This window comes from Heliangelus exortis, chromosome 12, assembly GCF_036169615.1.
Source record: "Heliangelus exortis chromosome 12, bHelExo1.hap1, whole genome shotgun sequence".
NCBI lineage: Eukaryota > Metazoa > Chordata > Aves > Apodiformes > Trochilidae > Heliangelus > Heliangelus exortis.
The window spans coordinates 1,567,158-1,584,513 of NC_092433.1; the positions used below are offsets into that span (position 1 = coordinate 1,567,158).

Consider the following 17,356-nt stretch of genomic DNA (forward strand, 5'->3'; position numbering starts at 1 on the left):
CAGGTGACTGGGGAGCAGCAGTGTATTAAAGCCAAGTGCTGGTAGCTGTAATTTAAAAAATGGACATTGCAAGTTTGGTTACAAATATCTTTAAATTAAATTCCTTTTAAAATGAAGATTTAAAAATAATGAGTATGGTTTTCTTCTTTTAGTTTTTTTCCTTTGTGATTCTTAATATCCAAACAGGAAAGAAGAAACAAGATTGCAGCTTTTTAAAATTCTACAATAGAAGGAACTTTTAATTTTCCTAAAGTGAAGCTTAGATTTTTATTTTTTTTTAATCTGTAACCCTTTGCATTCTCCTAGCAGTTTCCCATACCTTTGCCACCTTGGATCCTATCTATATGATGTTTCTAAAATTCAGATCAGTAAAAAATTCCCAACTGTCAAGTGCTGTACAGCTTTTAACAGCTTTGAAAGTGTGGACCTGAGTCCCCTTATTTCCAGGTAAGGCAGCCTGCACCCCCTGGGGACAGGGTGCAGATAATGATGGTAGAATAGTTCATGGGTCTTGACTCAAAGTTTGCATATGTCCCTTCCTGAGTTTTTCAGAACTCCTTTGTGCTGGAGATAACTCCTAGATATACACTGACACTCATCCCTCACTCCAATGTAGTTTACTATTAAGAAGATTACTGGAATTTTGAAAAATTTGAGTAGGAAAAAATGATTGCATGGATGATGCTTTCACTGAAGGATTTCTGTGCCTCTGAGATGCTGATTTCAGGGTTTTGTTAAATGCTGTGTGAGTTTTCACAATTGACTTAGAGTGTCACAAAAGCAGAAATGTGAAATAGTGGTGCAAGAAATGATGATTTAGAATTGAATTTTTATTCACTTGGTTTGTACTGTTTTAAAGAATAGCTTTGGTCCTGAGAATAATTTACTTGATCAAGTATATTACATATGTACACAGGTGTGTAACATTTTGTGTAAGCAGGTTGGTCTAACAAGATACTGCTTAATGTAAAACCTGAAAAAGAAAACATTCAGGCTTTCTGGATCCTGGAAATGATCTCCTCCAGTTCTCTCCTGCAACAGATATAAAGGAGTTTTGAGCTGTGAAAGCTGCTGATGTCTTCTGGTATAATCATCATCTGGCTCTAAATAAGAGGATTGACTGAGTAGCTGAAAACATGACATTTAATTAGTTACTGTTCTAGCTAGGCTACCAGAGGTTAAGCAACTATTATATTACAGTTTGTTCTTGAAATGGATACTTCAACTAAGTAAAATCCATGTGTGTAATATTGCAGATATTTACCCAATGCAGTGATGGGTAGGAGGAATAGGCCAAAGCCAGCTGTTTACATCATGGGCAATTAGCATCACTTTTTCCATGAAAATCCATTACTGAAGAAGATAAAACTGTGGATGCTACAGCTACAGAAACACCAGTGTGGAAGCTTGCTATGGTTTCTTTCTAGTATGTGGTTGCCAGGTGAAATACTTCCCCACCTTCCTGTCTAAAAAGTAAATTTTAAAGTCTAAAGTAGCCAAGTCTGGTGGCTGATTCTATGGCTTGTGCTGTCATCTCCATAAGTGGACATGAAAGGAATGGGGAAAGTGTTGTTGTTCTACCACAGCATTGATTAATCTCATTTATTTATGCAAAGGAAGTTGTTATGAGAGTTGGTATCAGGCTGGTGCTCTGAAGGTGCAGGGTAGCTGTGTTAAAGACAAAAAGGCTTCTTAAAAAAACAGTAAACATCACTTCCTAATAGCCTCTTTTACTCATTTTTTCCTGCTCCTGGGAATGTCTTGTGCCAAGCTGCCCAAGAAAAAAGGAGTTCCATACAGCTTCTGTGTAAAGTACAGGAAAGAATGAAAAAGAAGTTTTATTATTGTGGCTGTAAATTGAAATCTTTTTCTAATGTCATTGTGGATGACCTTCATGTCATGTATTTAATGCACTTGAGTGCATTTTGAGATTTTAGTGAAATTTACTATAGTTCAGAGTATTACAAAAAGAAATGCTTATTCCAGGCTCTTGACAGCAATATTTTTTCAGCTACTACCTTTTTTGTTTCCCTGCCCTTTGTTGATAGAACATTTTTCATGGAAACTCAGACTTCCTTATGCATCTTCAAGGCTTAGGGCTGAAAAGTACAATTTTAAATTGTTGTCTTCTTTCTTATTACTTTTCTTGTTGTCAGATTAAATTTGTATTATGTATGAAATAGCAGTCAGAAATTAAAAATTTCTATGTATGTTTTATTTTGCATTTGGTGCCTGTTGCTCCATAGGAAATGAAGCAGACTGACTTTTACAGAGTGAAGATTAGCTGCTAAGAAAATGATGGTTAAACAGCTCTGCAAATGAAAATTCCAGCAGCTTTTATGTATTGTAATTTAATGCCAGCAGAATTGCCTCTATTTTGATAACATTTAAAATAAGCACTGAAACACAGAGGGTAGCAGATCACTTAATACATGAGGAGTTTTGGTTTGTTTTCATTACTTAAATCTTCCTTTCATGCATCTTGAGGAAATTTCCTCAAGCTTCATGTGAAGTCATCCTATGTTGGTGTGTACTCTGCTGGTAACTCAGTTTTCACTTAATCATAAATAAAATCTAAATATGAAGCCTCCTTTTTGGACCAAAGGAAAATATTTCAGGCTTTTCTCACTTCTTGACCAGTTTGCTGACACTTGACAGGTTCTGCCATCCTGCTGGGCTTGCCTGGGGAGGTTAAAGAAATAGGTGAAGTAGTTTTTGTCTGCAGAAATTTCTCCTGGTAATTCAGCTAAGGACTTCACTCAGTTCTTCAGGAACAGTCTCTTAGTAACCAGCTCTTTGTTTGCCAAGTGTACTTGACTGTGTTGGAAAACCTGTGTGAGAAAATTCCAGCCACTCAGAGAATCATTGTGATCAACTTGTGTGATAGTTGTGATTAGAAATCAGACACCTTGGAAAGAATCCCAGGGGTTTTGGGAGCAGAGGGCAGTGTTCCCTGTGAGGAGTGCTCATCCAGAATCTCATCTTTTGCCATTTTGCTGAAGACCAGTCCAGAAATTTTTTATTTTTTTCATCATTCTGCCACATACAATAGTTTCTGAACTAAAGGCTCCCCTGATCTGTTTTGTAGTCAAGGTTAACCTTGGAAGTTCTCTTTGTGTTACTTTCTTTTAGACTTCAGCCAGGAAATGAGCTATCAAGGGAGATCCATTTCAGACCAATGCAGGACAGCTCTGAATAACCACAGACTTTGTACATCAAGGCATGTGTAAAGCTACTCAGAAAAAACCCAGGAAAATTAGATAAACTGGCTTAATTTTTTTTTTTTTTTGACCGTGCTGTACAGTTCATCAGAAAGATACCAGATTTAATTCAAGACAGAATAAATGGTCACAAGACTATGTTACAGGCTAGTCTTTGCTTGGCTTTATATCTATAATTATTGGTGATTTCATCTGTTATGTTGTTTGTAGATGTGTGTATGTTTGTATTCTGTATCCTTTTGTATTTGTATTCTTTGATCCTTTGTTTTCAACACCCCCTCCCCTCTCCCAGCTTTCTGACAAGGACAGTTGCTGATTATTTAATTTATTATTTAAAAAAAAATCCTGCAGAGGTTTGTGGGACCTCACTGCTGAGATTTTTTTTTTCCCCCCCTCCCCTTGGTGCTAGGCATAAACCATCCTTCTGTTGAACACCTTGTGTTGGTCCTGAAATAACCTATAGAAGCATTAATACTTCCTTTAAACCTTTATCTTTTACTGTTTCAGGTTTCTACATATATGTTTATGTGACTGTGTATCTATGTCCTGAGGATTTTTAGATAAAAATATAAATTTAAATTTAAATTAATTTAAATTAAATTTAAATTAAATTAAATTAAAATAAAATAAATTAAAATTATAAATAAATTAAATTAAAATTAAGTTAAAATAAATTTAAATTTTTATTTAAATAAAAATTTAGATAAATTTGGTTACCTTCCCACTTGCATTTAAGAGTCAGTCTTGCAGTGCTGTGCCTGCCCTGTGACAGGCAAACCTCCTTGGAGATGTTCTCACCCTGATTCCCATCCTACTCTCTTGATGGTGACCTCTTTTCTTTTAGAGAGAAGAGAAATGGGGGCTTTTTACTTGGAGGAATATGCATGCAATTACTTTTGAATCCCTGGGTTCTCTCAGCTGGCTCTTGAAATTTCTACTAAAGGGAAAGAAATGATTCCATCCTCTTCCATGGCTTGCAGTAGAATGACAGAGTAATTTCATTTGCATGGGTGAGAAGTTGGAGTATCCAGTACCATCCCTTCTCAAGCATCATTAGTGTCAGGATATTGGTGAAGAAGCAGAGTTTGATGTTTATATTGACACATGTCTATGATGCTTGTCTGTGTTGCAGCCTTTCTAATCTGGTTTCAGGGGATAACCCCATAAAGATGCCAAGAATATGGATCTTTTTACCTGGGGTATTAACAGTTTGGACAAGCCTGTGAATATCAGCACTGACAGAGCAAACCAGCCCATTCCTCTTTACTTAATGTATTCAGTAATTCAGAGTAAAACTAAAGAATCATGCCAAAGATTTTTAGTTTCTATGTCAATCTGAATTCAATATCAATGTTTCCTTGTCAGTCTGAAAGTTGGGTGTAGATCAGATGGGATGAAAGCTTTCAGTGTTTTAATGACAGTATTTCCAAAATCTTTATATATTTATGTGTGACCATACAAAAAAGGGCACACACACATACACAAACATGTATGAGTATTGGTGTTAGGTGCTTTGTCAGCTAGAAAATTCTGACAAATGATGCTACAAAGTTAGCCTGTTGTTCTTTCTGGCATGAGGTAAGCTTGCTGAAATTATTCTTTTTTGTTTCCCTCTTGATTTTTGCAGGTATTGCAGTTCAAAGCTGTTTGGTTCAACTTGATGTGTTGGGGGTTTTGTGTGTGTTTGAATGCTTTGTTTCCAAACTGATCAATATCATGCTGATAAACACTCACATGTGCCAGTAGCACTCAGGATTTGTTCTGTGGTGGAAGGAAAAAATAAGTTACATGACTTGAGGCAAGTGATGTCTTTACTGTATTATCACAAATTCAAGAAATCGGTGGCTCTTGGGGGTAAAACAGAAACTGTTACCTGGAGCAAGGAGCTACTTCAGGATGGATCACAGAGGTTGCCTTGTTTGCTGCTGAATAATTATAGAGTCCTCTGCCATCAGTGCCTCTGAGTACCACTAATCCAGCTATGAATTTAAGAATTAAGGACAGTCTAAATGTTTCTTGCAGAAGAGACTTAATTTTCAGTTTTTAGAATTAGAGGAAGCTTTTTTGATGGCAGAGTTCTTTGTGTTACACTTCTTCAGAATCTTGTCTCCTGATATTGCCTTGGTGTCAGAACTGCTTGGCAATGAGGGAAGGCACCAAGGAGAAGCAAATATAGCAGAAGAAGAGGAAAGAAGAAGTTGGAAGAGCTCACTCAGGCATTTAGATTGTTGACAGCACCCAGAAAAGTCTTTGATCCTTTGTTTTCAACACCCCCTCCCCTCTCCCAACTTTCTGACGAGAAGGACAGTTGCTGATTGTTTAATTTAGTATTTTTTTTTAAAAGAATCCTGCAGAGGTTTGTGGGATCTCACTGCTGAGATATTTTTTTTCCCCCTCCCCTTGGTGCTAGGCATAAACCATCCTTCTTTCTATCTTCAGCTTCCCATCTGTTAGCAGAAAGTGATGAGTCTGAAGAAAACTGCTTTGGAAAGTAGGATAGCTTCCTTCTGATGAGGTGCTGTGGGGGCTTGACAAGTTCATTGTGGCCATTTGTCTTCTTTGTCCTCATTGTTAATAGTCAGAAAATGGCTTTGTTTTAACTTGTGCAAAATATTTGCCCAGCTAGAAAGAAAAATAGAATGTTTTAATTCAATTTGCTGGCCTTGTAACCAATTTAGTTTGTTGAAGTTTCTGTTGCATATGTATGATTTCTTGCTGAGTTTCCAAAGAGAAAATGAGTCTTAAAGAGAAATGTTGTGAGGTGATTCATTCCCAAAACCTAATTTATTTTTTTTTTCCCAACTTAGTCTGTGCTTATGAGTGGGGGTAGGAGAGGAGAAAATGCAAAGGGAGAAGATGAAATGACTGTGGAGGATCTGCAAGGGTTTGGCAGTTGTTTCCTCAGCAACTTTCAGATGAAATCTGTTGGTGTGTCTTTGCATTCATCCTCTCTTTGCCCACACTTCAATAATTCCTGAATCCTTGGGCCAGCTTTAGTCTCTTTGGCAGGCAGGTAGGGATGGAAAGGCATTGAGTTCCTGCCAGCAGTGCAAGCAGATGACTGGGGTGAAGGATAAAAAGCCCCAAGAAGAAGGCTGATGAGCCCTCTTGAATACCAAAAAGCTTCTTGGGAATAAAATCTTATGAAATGTCACTAATTTGTGAAGAAAGCTCCATTTTAATCTTCTATATTATTAGACAGCAGAGAAGCAATCAAGGCTTCATTAGCTGAGGGAGTCACTGAGGGTTTTTTTTGTGATTTCTTGCTGCTCTGAGTTGTGTAACCCTTCTACGTTCAGGCTTTATATTTCCTTACCAGTAATTTCTTCTCCATTGCTTGTCACTACTGGTGTTCTTCTCTGGTTGGAATATTAACTTCTTTTCACTCAATTTGTTTGAAATATTGTTGCTGTTAAAGTAGTATGGAGTATGTTGTATCCTAAGGAGGAAGAGCCTTGAAAGGCCCATAACTTCCCTCGTCTTGACAGTACTAGGTACCAGAATTGTGCTCTTTTTGCATTGAAAGCTTAGATCTTCTCCTGTATTCTGCTTTTTTAATCTGGAATAGTCATCTTTTCTTTTTCCAGATTTCACATTATCTTGTTCATGGTCTCCAGAGTACACACTGCCCTTCAGTTCCAAAAGCTTGTTCTCTGTACAGCTCTTGGTTTCTTTAATTATTCTAACATTACTTTTGTCTATTGGGAAACAACTTTTCCTGCTTTTGTAGTGTCCACATATGCTTTTCCAATAATACTGAAAAAATGTCAAGCCTTGTTATTTTGCATTACTTTAACACAGATATTTAATAATTGTTTTAACCTGATTGATTTCATTTTCCACACAGCTTAATGAAAAAAAGCTTAGGCTTTTATTTATGGATGAATTATTGACTACATCTCCTTTACACCCAGTCAAACAGACCCACTTTTTTTTTTTTTTTTGACATCCCATGCATTTTCCAAATTGCATGATATAGTGGATTTTATAAGAAATTGTGTGTGTGATAATGCCTGTTGCATGAGAAGCTGATGTTTGTCTTCTATATTCTTCATCTTCCCTTTCCCAAACTCTGCTGGTGCCTTGTTTCCCATGTGTGTTTAATAACCATGTAAAGAGTTGCCTGAAATTCTTGTAGCTTTCTATTCAGTCTTTTTGGTAAATATACTCCTTTTTGGAATCTGATATTGCTTGAATGCTAATTCTATTTAGCAGTTAATTTATAACAACTCCTAAGATACTAAGGGACTTTTGAAGGACACAAATGTTTTCTAAGTACCCCTCTTGATGAACTTTCCTGTACACTTAAACATTTGTAAAATATATCTGGGTGTTATGTGTCATTGTAGACCCTACAATGTGCCAGGGAGGCTGGTGGAGCTCAGCTGAGATGTTAAACCCCTTTTCTGATATCTGGTGGTCAGAATAAGAAACAGAGGAATTTTTAAAAATTGTAATTAGTATCTGGGCCTGAAGACCTTCAGGTATCTGGTGCTTTGGTTCCTAAGTGCCAAGTCAAGAAGTGCTTTTAGAAGTTCACCCTAAGCCTCTGATTCAGTTTCACCTCTTCCCTGACAACTATTTAGCTAATTTAAAATTCTTATATACTCAGTGTTTCAGTTCTAGGAATTTTTATACCACCACCACTCTGATAAGCAGGAGACCTGAACAGTACATTGGCTTTTTTGTCAGGAGCTGCTCCAGGCTTTGCCCTTTCTTTAATGGGTGGCTGTGCCACTGCCTGGGTAAAGGTAAAAGGATTGGGCTGGTCTTCAGACCCCTGGAATCATTTCAGTTTGGGCCTGGAAAATACAGCCCTTGGGAAAAATCCTAAATGCTAAAGCTCAGTCAGGCACTCTGGAAACACATTCCTGTCCCTGATTGTCAGCTTTGTCGTGGGTTTCTTTTTGTCATTGCACATTGTTCACATGTTCCTCTCAGGTGATGGCTGCAGATAAAAAACCTACTCTGGATCTGCCCTTGCTTTACATTTTTTTTACCTTGCCTTTTTTATTCTCATATTAAGCCCAGTACAACAGAATACAATTCATCCTCGGGGTCAGGTGAGGTTGGTACTTGTCCTTGATTATGTTTTTCATAATTTAGTTGCAGGTTTGTCACCTGTGTCCCAAAGCCAACTCAAAGCAACCCAGTGTCCCACTTACATAAACTTTTTCTATATTTAATGAAACTGAACTTCCTGCCTAGAGATAAATCTTTGATGCTCTCTGGACTGCCTACATTTCTGTTGTCTGTGCCTGTATAATCATTGTCTAATAGTAATAAAAAAAAAAAATTTAAAAAATGGAGATTTTTGCTCAGTCAGGAGAGAGAAATCACTTTTGACAGCTAGGATATGCATTGAACCTCAAGGCAAACAAACAAAAAAAAATGGAGATATACAGAGGGGCTGTTCCTTTCTTTGCAGCACTGTAAAGGAGGTTGATGGGGGAAAGCACAGATGAAGAACACAATTAGATAGCAAGATGCTTTATGTTGCCTAAAGCACCCATAAGATTTACTCATAAAAAATAGTAAATTTAATTGTGTTTATAGAAAACCAGGCATGGGGGAGGTAATTAATCCATACAGTGGCTAAAAGGAATTTCTTTGTCCATAATCTTGAATGGTAGTTGGTTTCCTTTCCCTGAACTCATCATAGTGTGCGTTACTATTTTATTTTAACTTTCTCTTACAAGGTTCTGTGGCTTGCAGGGTAAAAATCCTCTTTTTGGTGATGATGTTTTCCCTTTGTTCCTTTCCTTCTGCCTGCCCCCTCCTGCAGCTCCAGCCCTGGCCAGGTAGTCTGGCCAAAATAGCTCCTGCCATCTGGAGCAGTCACTCTGAACCTCTCAGTGACTTCCTCTCATTTCAAATGTCAGCTTGAATCTTTTCTCCTTTGCTTACTGCTCCTTCGTTTTCTTTTCTTTTTGTTATTCATTATTCAACAAGGTGACTGTGTTGGTTGTGTTGCTGTACAGTGGGCATGAAAAATGCTGTGCAGAGGAGAGCTTGGTGTTCTCCTGCCTCTGTCTTCCCCATTATCCTCATCCACATCAGGCTCTGGTTGCTGCTGATGTGTCATCTCTCTGAGAATTACCTAGTGTGGTGTATTGCAATTATATTTAGAGGCAATACGAGTGCTGAGTTGTCTAATTTTTCTTTGAAAAATGCCAAAAAAAAAAAAAAAAAAAAAAAAAAAATAGAATTCAGACAAGCAGTAATTTTTCAGTTACAATCAGTTTTTTCCTATCATTCCCAACACAGTTTTAAATTTTCAGAAGTTTGAAGAATTGCTGAATTTTCTGATAAGCAAACTAAGCACTGGGTGTTGGGTTTTTGGTTATTGTTTGTTTTTTTGCAAAGGTTATTCCTGTCATAGAGCAATTAGATGGGAATGTCAATTCAGTTCTGGTTTTAAATAAGCTACACTTACATTTCTAGGGTTTTTTTGAAGCCATCCTCTAGGACCCTGATGAGAAAACATGAGGAGGAGATAAAATCTGTGTATCCAATTAGTTCAACAATGATTTTAAGACACTCTTCTGGTTAATGATATTTACATTTTAAGATGTTATTGTAGTGAGTGACTGGGGTTAGGACAAAGGCTGACTCATGGGTATGGATGGTCAGAATTAAGAGTACAAGGTGATTAGCAATGGGTTTGGCTAAGCAGAACATAAGCAATGAAGTCTGTCAGCATTTCCACACAGCTCTGCCAACAAAGCTGAGTTCTTGGTTGCCTGTGGATAGCAGTGACACAGAGTACTGGAGTGTTTAATTGCTGTAATTGACTGCAGAGCTGAGTTTTCACCAGACCTGTTTTCAGAAAGCATTTGTGTCATCTTTAAATTAGAAATTAATAATGCATAATGTGTACGTTAGAAATTCTCACTTTGTTGAGGGTTGCAGAGTAGCATGTGATGGTTTAATCTGCGTGGCAGGGATTTGTCCTCTCCTCTTGAGCTGTCAGCACTCGGGTGGTGCTCACAAACAGTGCCTTGGACTGTGGCTGTAGCAGGCTGTCATTTCCAGGGAAGGATTTTGAGAGTATAATGTGGATCTTTCATCCACAAAGAGCTGTTTCTCTTGCCAGCATTCACTAGGACGTGAAATCAATCTCTTCTGGGTCAAAACTTGGATGCCAGTGTGAAATTAGAGGCAGTTACAGATGATGGGAAGAGGTTGTTCGTGAACAGAAAAATTCTGGGTTCCAGGAGCACTTCTGGTGTTTGGATGCTCTTGCTCAGGAGGGCAGTTTCCCAGAGATGGCTTCATTTCAGTTGTGTCTGGTATTCAAATGGCTGCTTTATTCAGGGCCTTCCTGGGCCAATTTGAATTCAAATTCAGGGCCTTCTTATATGCCCCTCCCAGGTTTATGTATTTCCCAGGGAAATGTAGGTCTGTGACAAGCCACACTCCACACTTTGTAAAGAAATGAGGTGGCTTAAATAATGAGGAGTGAGACCTTGGGCTGCCTTAGGGCTTGTCTGTGCTGGGTCACAGTGATGTAAAGCTTCCAGAGAGCAGGTAGCCACAGTTTGTACCAACTTCAGCTGCTGTCCCAGCTTCCCCCTGGACTTCAGCTACACTGAGATGATACCCACAGGCCTGACAGTGCCCAGGAAGCTGGACAAGGAGCTGTGGTTTCCTGGGAAGCTCAAGGGTGGAGCTGCCAACTTGTTTGTGATTGATGTTGCTGTAGCAAGTGGATGTTTCGTGTGCCATGGTGAAATGAACTTCATCTGGTAGTTTGGTTTGGGTCTCTTCAGGTCTGCTCCCTGTCCTGTGTTCAGGGAAATGAGGAACATCCTAGGATGCTTTTACTGACAGGGAGGGGTGGGGAGGGGCAGGCAGGAGCTGGGCTGTGGGTTTTGGGGCTTTGGGAAGCACACACCAACATGGGAAATGTTTCACACTGCCACTGCAAAAATAGTGAGGGCTGTGAGAGGTGCTCTGGCTAATTCTGCACTGAGTGGGGTGCCTTTGGGGGATCAGAGCTCTGAGCTACAGTGATCACCAAAAAAAAAAAAAAAAAAATTTTTTTTATTTAATGGGCAGTGTTTGGTTGTGGTTGTTTTGTTTTCTTTTGTTTTTTAATCTTTTTCTCCTGGAACGGGGCTGAGAGGGTTATTTTTTCAGTTGCTCCAGTATTTGATTTATTTGCCCAATTTATAGCAAACCCTTGACACTTAAAACAGGTAAGGAAATCCTCTAGGATATGGGAGCTGCTTTTTAAATTTTAGTTGCTAATTTTAAAGGAAGATAGGCTTGGGCAAATATTATTACTTGCCTAGAGACTCTTTAAAGTACTGAAAATCTGAAACAGTCTCTATGTTTCAGAGGCAAACAAAATTTGCCTTTGTTCCCTGTGAGCCAGGTTGAATTAATTGGAGATAAATGAACCCATTACTTCTCACTGATTCATTTTGGCTAAGGAAGCCTGTTCTGAAGGTTGGTAACTCCAAGATGGGACTAGGATGGCATTTTGCAGGGAATATCTAAATTATTATTGGTGATTACAGTATCCAAGTTAAGGTAATGAGCTTTGTGTAATGCCCTCATTTAGCAACCTGCAGCAGCTTCCTGAGGACTTTTTGGTTTTTTGGTGTCTTTGGGCAGTAGATGAGGGGGAGAAGAAGATTGCCAAGTTACCTATTGCCAAGCTGGTGGTGGCTGTAAAGAAGCAGGAGCCAGGCAAGCTTTCTTGGTGAGGATGAAGCTTTGCAGAGCACCTTTGAAAAGACTTGTACTTAGTCACAGACTTGTGCCATGGTGTCTGGAATGTCACCCAGAGGCTGCAGGAGGCACATCAAGGGTGATGCAGGAGGGACATCAGCTCCTGGGCTGTCTGCTCCTCAGGGCTGCTGCACTCCTGGGAATGTACCCAGAGATGCCAGGGAAGCAGTGCCAGGGGCTTCCTGCCATCCAGAGGATCAGGTCAAGTGGGACTCCCTCCTGGAAGTGTCCTTTTCAACTAACTGGGCTGAAGCTGGGGGAATACTGGCAGGAGGAGACTCAGTGCCTCTGTGTCCTTCTCTCTATAGGGAGGGTGCAGCATTTCTCTTCAGCTGCCCAGGTGTAGCTGAGGGATAGATAAGAAGCATAAAGCATTGCATTTGTTCTGTTGAAATCAGAAAGCAAGCATTGAAAATCTAATGTTTTATATAAGTATTACGGCTGAGAAAAATTGTTTTGTTTTGTTTTGTTTTCTTACTGTCACGGAACTGCAATTGGCAACACATCCTGATTTTGGGAGGCTGCAGGGGTGGTGATGCTGTGGAAAAGTACTGCCTCGTCAATGGGCTTTTGGGAGATGGGTACGATGTATACCTTCTCCCTGACTTGTTTGTTCCCTGTGTAACAAATTGTTACATTAGTTTCCTGGTTTTGCTTTTGATCTCTGAAAATACAGAAAAATAGTCTTGCAATCATATTTCCCTGTGCTAGAAGACAGTGCTTGAAAGTACTGCTCTTTCTTCCACCACTTAACACTTTCTCTGAAGGTTCACACATCTGCTTTTTCTCCTTAAATGTTTTCTCTCTTTTTTTAAATGTGTTTTTGAAATCCTTGCCTGACAAAGTGCTGGTGTCACTCCAACCTGAGGAGTGTAGGAGTACCATTGTGCTCTCTCTGATTCCCAGCTGCAAGAACATCCCTGCCTGTTGAGCCATTGTCTCACTATCCCACCTGCTCTTCACTTGATTGGCATCAATTCCAGAATTTGATGGTACAAGGGAGGGTTAGCAGCCCAGGGCAGGTCATACAGACTGGGGACAGAGTGGTTGGAGAGCAGCCAGGCAGAAAGGGACCTGGGAGTCTGGATTGGCAGGAAGCTGAAGAGGAGGCAGCAGTGTGCCCAGGTGGCCAAGAAGGCCAATGGCATCCTGGGCTGGCTCAGGAACAGCGTGGCCAGCAGGTCCAGGGAAGGGATTCTGCCCCTGTGCTCAGCCCTGGGGAGGCCACAGCTTGAGTCCTGTGTCCAGTTCTGGGCCCCTCAGCTCAGGAAGGAGATTGAGGTGCTGGAGCAGGTCCAGAGAAGAGCAAGGAGGCTGTGAAGGGATCCAGCACAAGTCCTGTGAGGAAGGGCTGAGGGAGCTGGGGGTGTTGAGGCTGGAGAAGAGGAGGCTCAGGGGAGACCTCATCACTCTCTCCAACTCCCTGAAAGGAGGTTGGAGCCAGGGGGGGGTTGGGCTCTTTTCCCAGGCAACTCTCAGCAAGACAAGAGGGCATGGTCTTAAATTGTGCCGGGGGAAGTTCAGATTGGATATTAGAAAGAATTTTTTCACGGAAAGGGTGATCAGACATTGGAAGGGGCTGCCTGGGGAGGTGGTGGACTCTTCGTCCCTGGAGACATTTAAAAAGCGACTCGATATGGCACTCAGTGCCATGGGCTGGTGACTGTGGCAGTAGTTGTTCAAGGGTTGGACTCCATGATCTCTGAGGTCCCTTCCAACCCAGCCTATTCTATGATTCTATGATTCTATGAACCTGTGCACACAGTTTGGGTGTTTCTGTATCTCTGCAAGGAAGGGCCTCTTTAGTCCTGGGGTTTTCTAAGGTGTCTTCCTACACCCTTGAAGAGCCTCAGGGCAGCTGAGGATTCAGGAGCCATAAGCTGATGCCAGACCAAGAGGGAAGATGTGCTTGGTTTTGTACTCATGGTTTTGTTCCTCCCTGGTGAGTAGCTCCCAGCTTTCACTAGGCCAGGAACTTAGAGACTTGTTCCAGACCTCTGTTGAGAAAACAGAATTTGATAACCTTTTTCTCTGTGTGCTTGGGGTGCAGTGAGTAATGTTAATCTCACGTAGTTTGGGTCATTTCTTTGTGTAATGTTCTTAGGTAGAAACTCCTGAAGTGTGTGGCATTATCACATAGCAGTTCCACTTCAGTCACACCAAGCATGGAGGCTAATTCAGGTTTCAAAAACAAGTAAATGCCAAGGCAAAAAAAAAAAAAAAAAGCCATTGACAACAGAGTTCTCTATTCAAATTGTTTATTTCATCCAGGCATGAAGTTGGATTAAAAATTACTTTAAAATCCTGTTGCTGCTGGCTACTCAAATAACACTTTGGTAATATTGACAACAACACAGCTGCTCAGAGCAGGCCTTTGGGACCCCTGCTCTCTGCTGCAGGATGGGCTGCTTTAAAGCACTTGAAGTTGCAAGTTTGCAAAAAAGAAGTAAAGTAGGTGTGAACTGGGAGTAACTTACTTGGCTGTCATAATGCAGAAGAAGGTACTGACTAATAGTGGTCCCAGTACTAAGTGAATAATAATTTAAGCACCTGTAAGCTGGTGAGGTTCTGACATTTTGATTCTTACCTCTAATACCAGCTGGAATTTTTGGTTTGGTGGTTTTTTAAAACTTTTTGATCTTTTATTAGGTTTGTCATGCAAGTGTACGTTCATACATGGTAGGAAAAAGGCCAAATTTAGAAATTAGAAAATTTAGAAATTAGAAATTCATGGGATACAATAGGTGAAGGCAGCAAGTGGCCCTCCTGTTCAACACAGAGGATTCAGTAGCTTTGTACAGGGCAGCAAATTATGATTTTGCCTTGCACATCTTTGTATGAGACTTAATCCCAGTCTCCCTGCTCTTTCCTTGTCCTTTTGATATTTGTTAGAAGCTCAGAAACAAAGCTTTGAGATTTTTATCTTCCTCCAAACCTGGTCAGTATAGTAAGGGAGTTTTCCACCAGGATTTCACCTCCATTATTTCCATATATATTAGGATTTTGTTCCCTCTCTTACAGTGCCTAAATCAAAATGGTTCCTTTTAAAACTCAGTCAGTTTGGTAATAAAACAACTTCAGAGGATTATATAAACGTGTTTCTTGCAAGAAAATTTGTTTTGAGTGAAACCATATGTACATGTTAATGGGAAATACTTGTCACATTGCTGCTTTTCTGCCATTTTTTGTATTTGTTTCAAGAGTTATTAGAGCACCCTTCTGAAACTGCTCTGAGAGAGGATACAGCAGGTTTCTTCACTGCTGTAAATGGAGTTTGGTTTTAATTGTCTTGGATGTGATTCTGGAGATGGAAAAGAGTGAAATAATTTGTAGCCCCTGCTTGAGTACGTGTCTGTAATTAAGCTTAGAGACTTCACTGATGTTACAGAAGCTGCTAGAGCAAAACTCTACCAAGCCATAAATTATCATTCTCTATTTTCTAAGTCAATCTGTAGAGCTTCCCTCTAGAGCTGCTTCTGAAGAACTTGATACATCCTAATCTTTTTTTTTTTTTTTTTTCTTTAAGTTCATATCTTGTTCTTTGAAGATGCTGCAATGCTCCTTTGGACTGCTTCCCACCTTCTTCCTGCAGTACAACAGTTGCATTAGGAGGGTAGTACTTTTGGGGGGGTTGAAATAGTGAATTTTGACAGGTTTGAAGTAATCTCCATTACCTCCCAGCGTGGCACTGCATTTTGTTTATCCTGGAAATCCTGTCTCCATAGCAGATATGCTTGGCAAGCAATGCTTGCTGGGCTCTGGTGTCTTCTTGGAAATTCTTGGATGATTGTGGGCTGTCAGCATTGAGTCTACTCTTGCTGTAAAAAATACTGCTTCACTGTCAAGAGATCTGCACCTCATCAGCAGGCAGGGCTGTTACTGTAAGTATGTGGCTCTCTTCTGTGGGGTCTGGTCAGGTCCTAAAATTTTGGATATGAAAATGTCAGGGGTGTTGTCCCAGGTAAGACCAACTATTCCATCATCCAAGGTCCTTTCAGGCTGCTTTATAGTTAGCTGTCATCTTTTAAACATCAATAGCTGAGCTTTGCCATGTTGCTGCCTGGCCCCTTCCCTGGTGAAGGTGGGAACAGGCAGAGCCTCTGGGTCCTGACCCAGCTGCAGGGGGGAGAGCTCAGCCCTTACTCCCTCTCTGCTTCCCAGCTTTTAACCAGATTTTTCTTAAAAGCAAAGGCCTCCTGTGTCTCTTAGTGTCTTAATTTTCATGCTACTCACTTGGTGGAAGGTGTTGCATATCTGTTGGATTTTAACATGGAAACCCACAGGTGCTCTCCCTCCCTCAGGAAAGCAGCTTTGGGAAGAGTGATTTCCCTTTGCAGGAGAGGAGAAACTGTCTTTTCTCCCTAATAAAATCTGTCCAGCTCTGTGTTTATTTCTGGCTTTTGATAATTTCTAGTATATTTTCTGATAAGGTGCCAGGATTACTGGTCTGTATTGCTCAGATATCTGCTCTAATCTAACAGAAATGAAGAACAGCCACCACCAGCCATGCTCTGCTGCTTCTGCTCTGGAGGAATCTTCCCTTTCGTCTGAAATTCCCAGTTGCTGCATGTGTAGAGCAGCTTGGTTTAGACCAAGCTTGGTAATTGCATGATGCATGGAAACCCAATTTTATAAAATCATTAATGAAGCCCAGAATGTGGTTGAAAGCTTTAAAATACCCTTAGTTTTGCTGGGGTTTGTTTTTTGTATTTTACGCTTATGATGCCTAACAAATTGAATTTTTTTTTCCAAATCCTCCTCTATTTCTTTTTCATCCTCATTTACATACAACATTCCTTTCTGTTTTACATTTTAACCAAGTTTTGGCCTGAATGGAGAATGTTTTAATTGTCTGCTTTTATTGTTCAGGATTTTTCACAGCAAGGTCAGTGCATGGGAAGCTCTGTTATTCGTAATGAAGGATAGGTGGCACTCTTGTTATTTTTCTTTGATTGCCTGCAATAAATCAGGTGTGTGTACTCTCTCTGAAAGATTTCTTTTTATAGAATAAGTGCTTTAGAGAGTGTTCTTGAACACTGAAGAGGATTTTATATATTTTTTTAAACATGAACACATACACTGTTTGAGTCTGGAACTAGTTCACAGTACTCTCTAAGAAGAGAAAATAAATTATTTTTGTAAGGCTTCAAGAATAAGTGCTCAGCTATAAGGCATTGGCTTATTTTACATGCTCAATTTTTGATTTTAGGTATTTTATTACTCTCATTTCGTTAAGCAAATAAGAGAGCCAAGCAAGCCTTTAATATCATTTCAACTCCAATTATTAATAGGTTTAGGACTTTCTTGTTGGTTTTGTGCTCAGAGTATAGCTTTGGGTTGTCATGGTAATCCTAGTGCTAATGAATGAAAGGAAATGGCATGGTAGGGAATGCAAA

General features: G+C 40.0%; 1 protein-coding gene across 24 annotated transcripts in view; it reads left to right on the forward strand.

Moving 5' to 3' along the window:
- The window catches only part of ATP2B2 (ATPase plasma membrane Ca2+ transporting 2), a 408,804-nt gene that overhangs the window by 118,748 nt on the left and 272,700 nt on the right, over positions 1-17,356 (forward strand). The window lies entirely within an intron of this gene.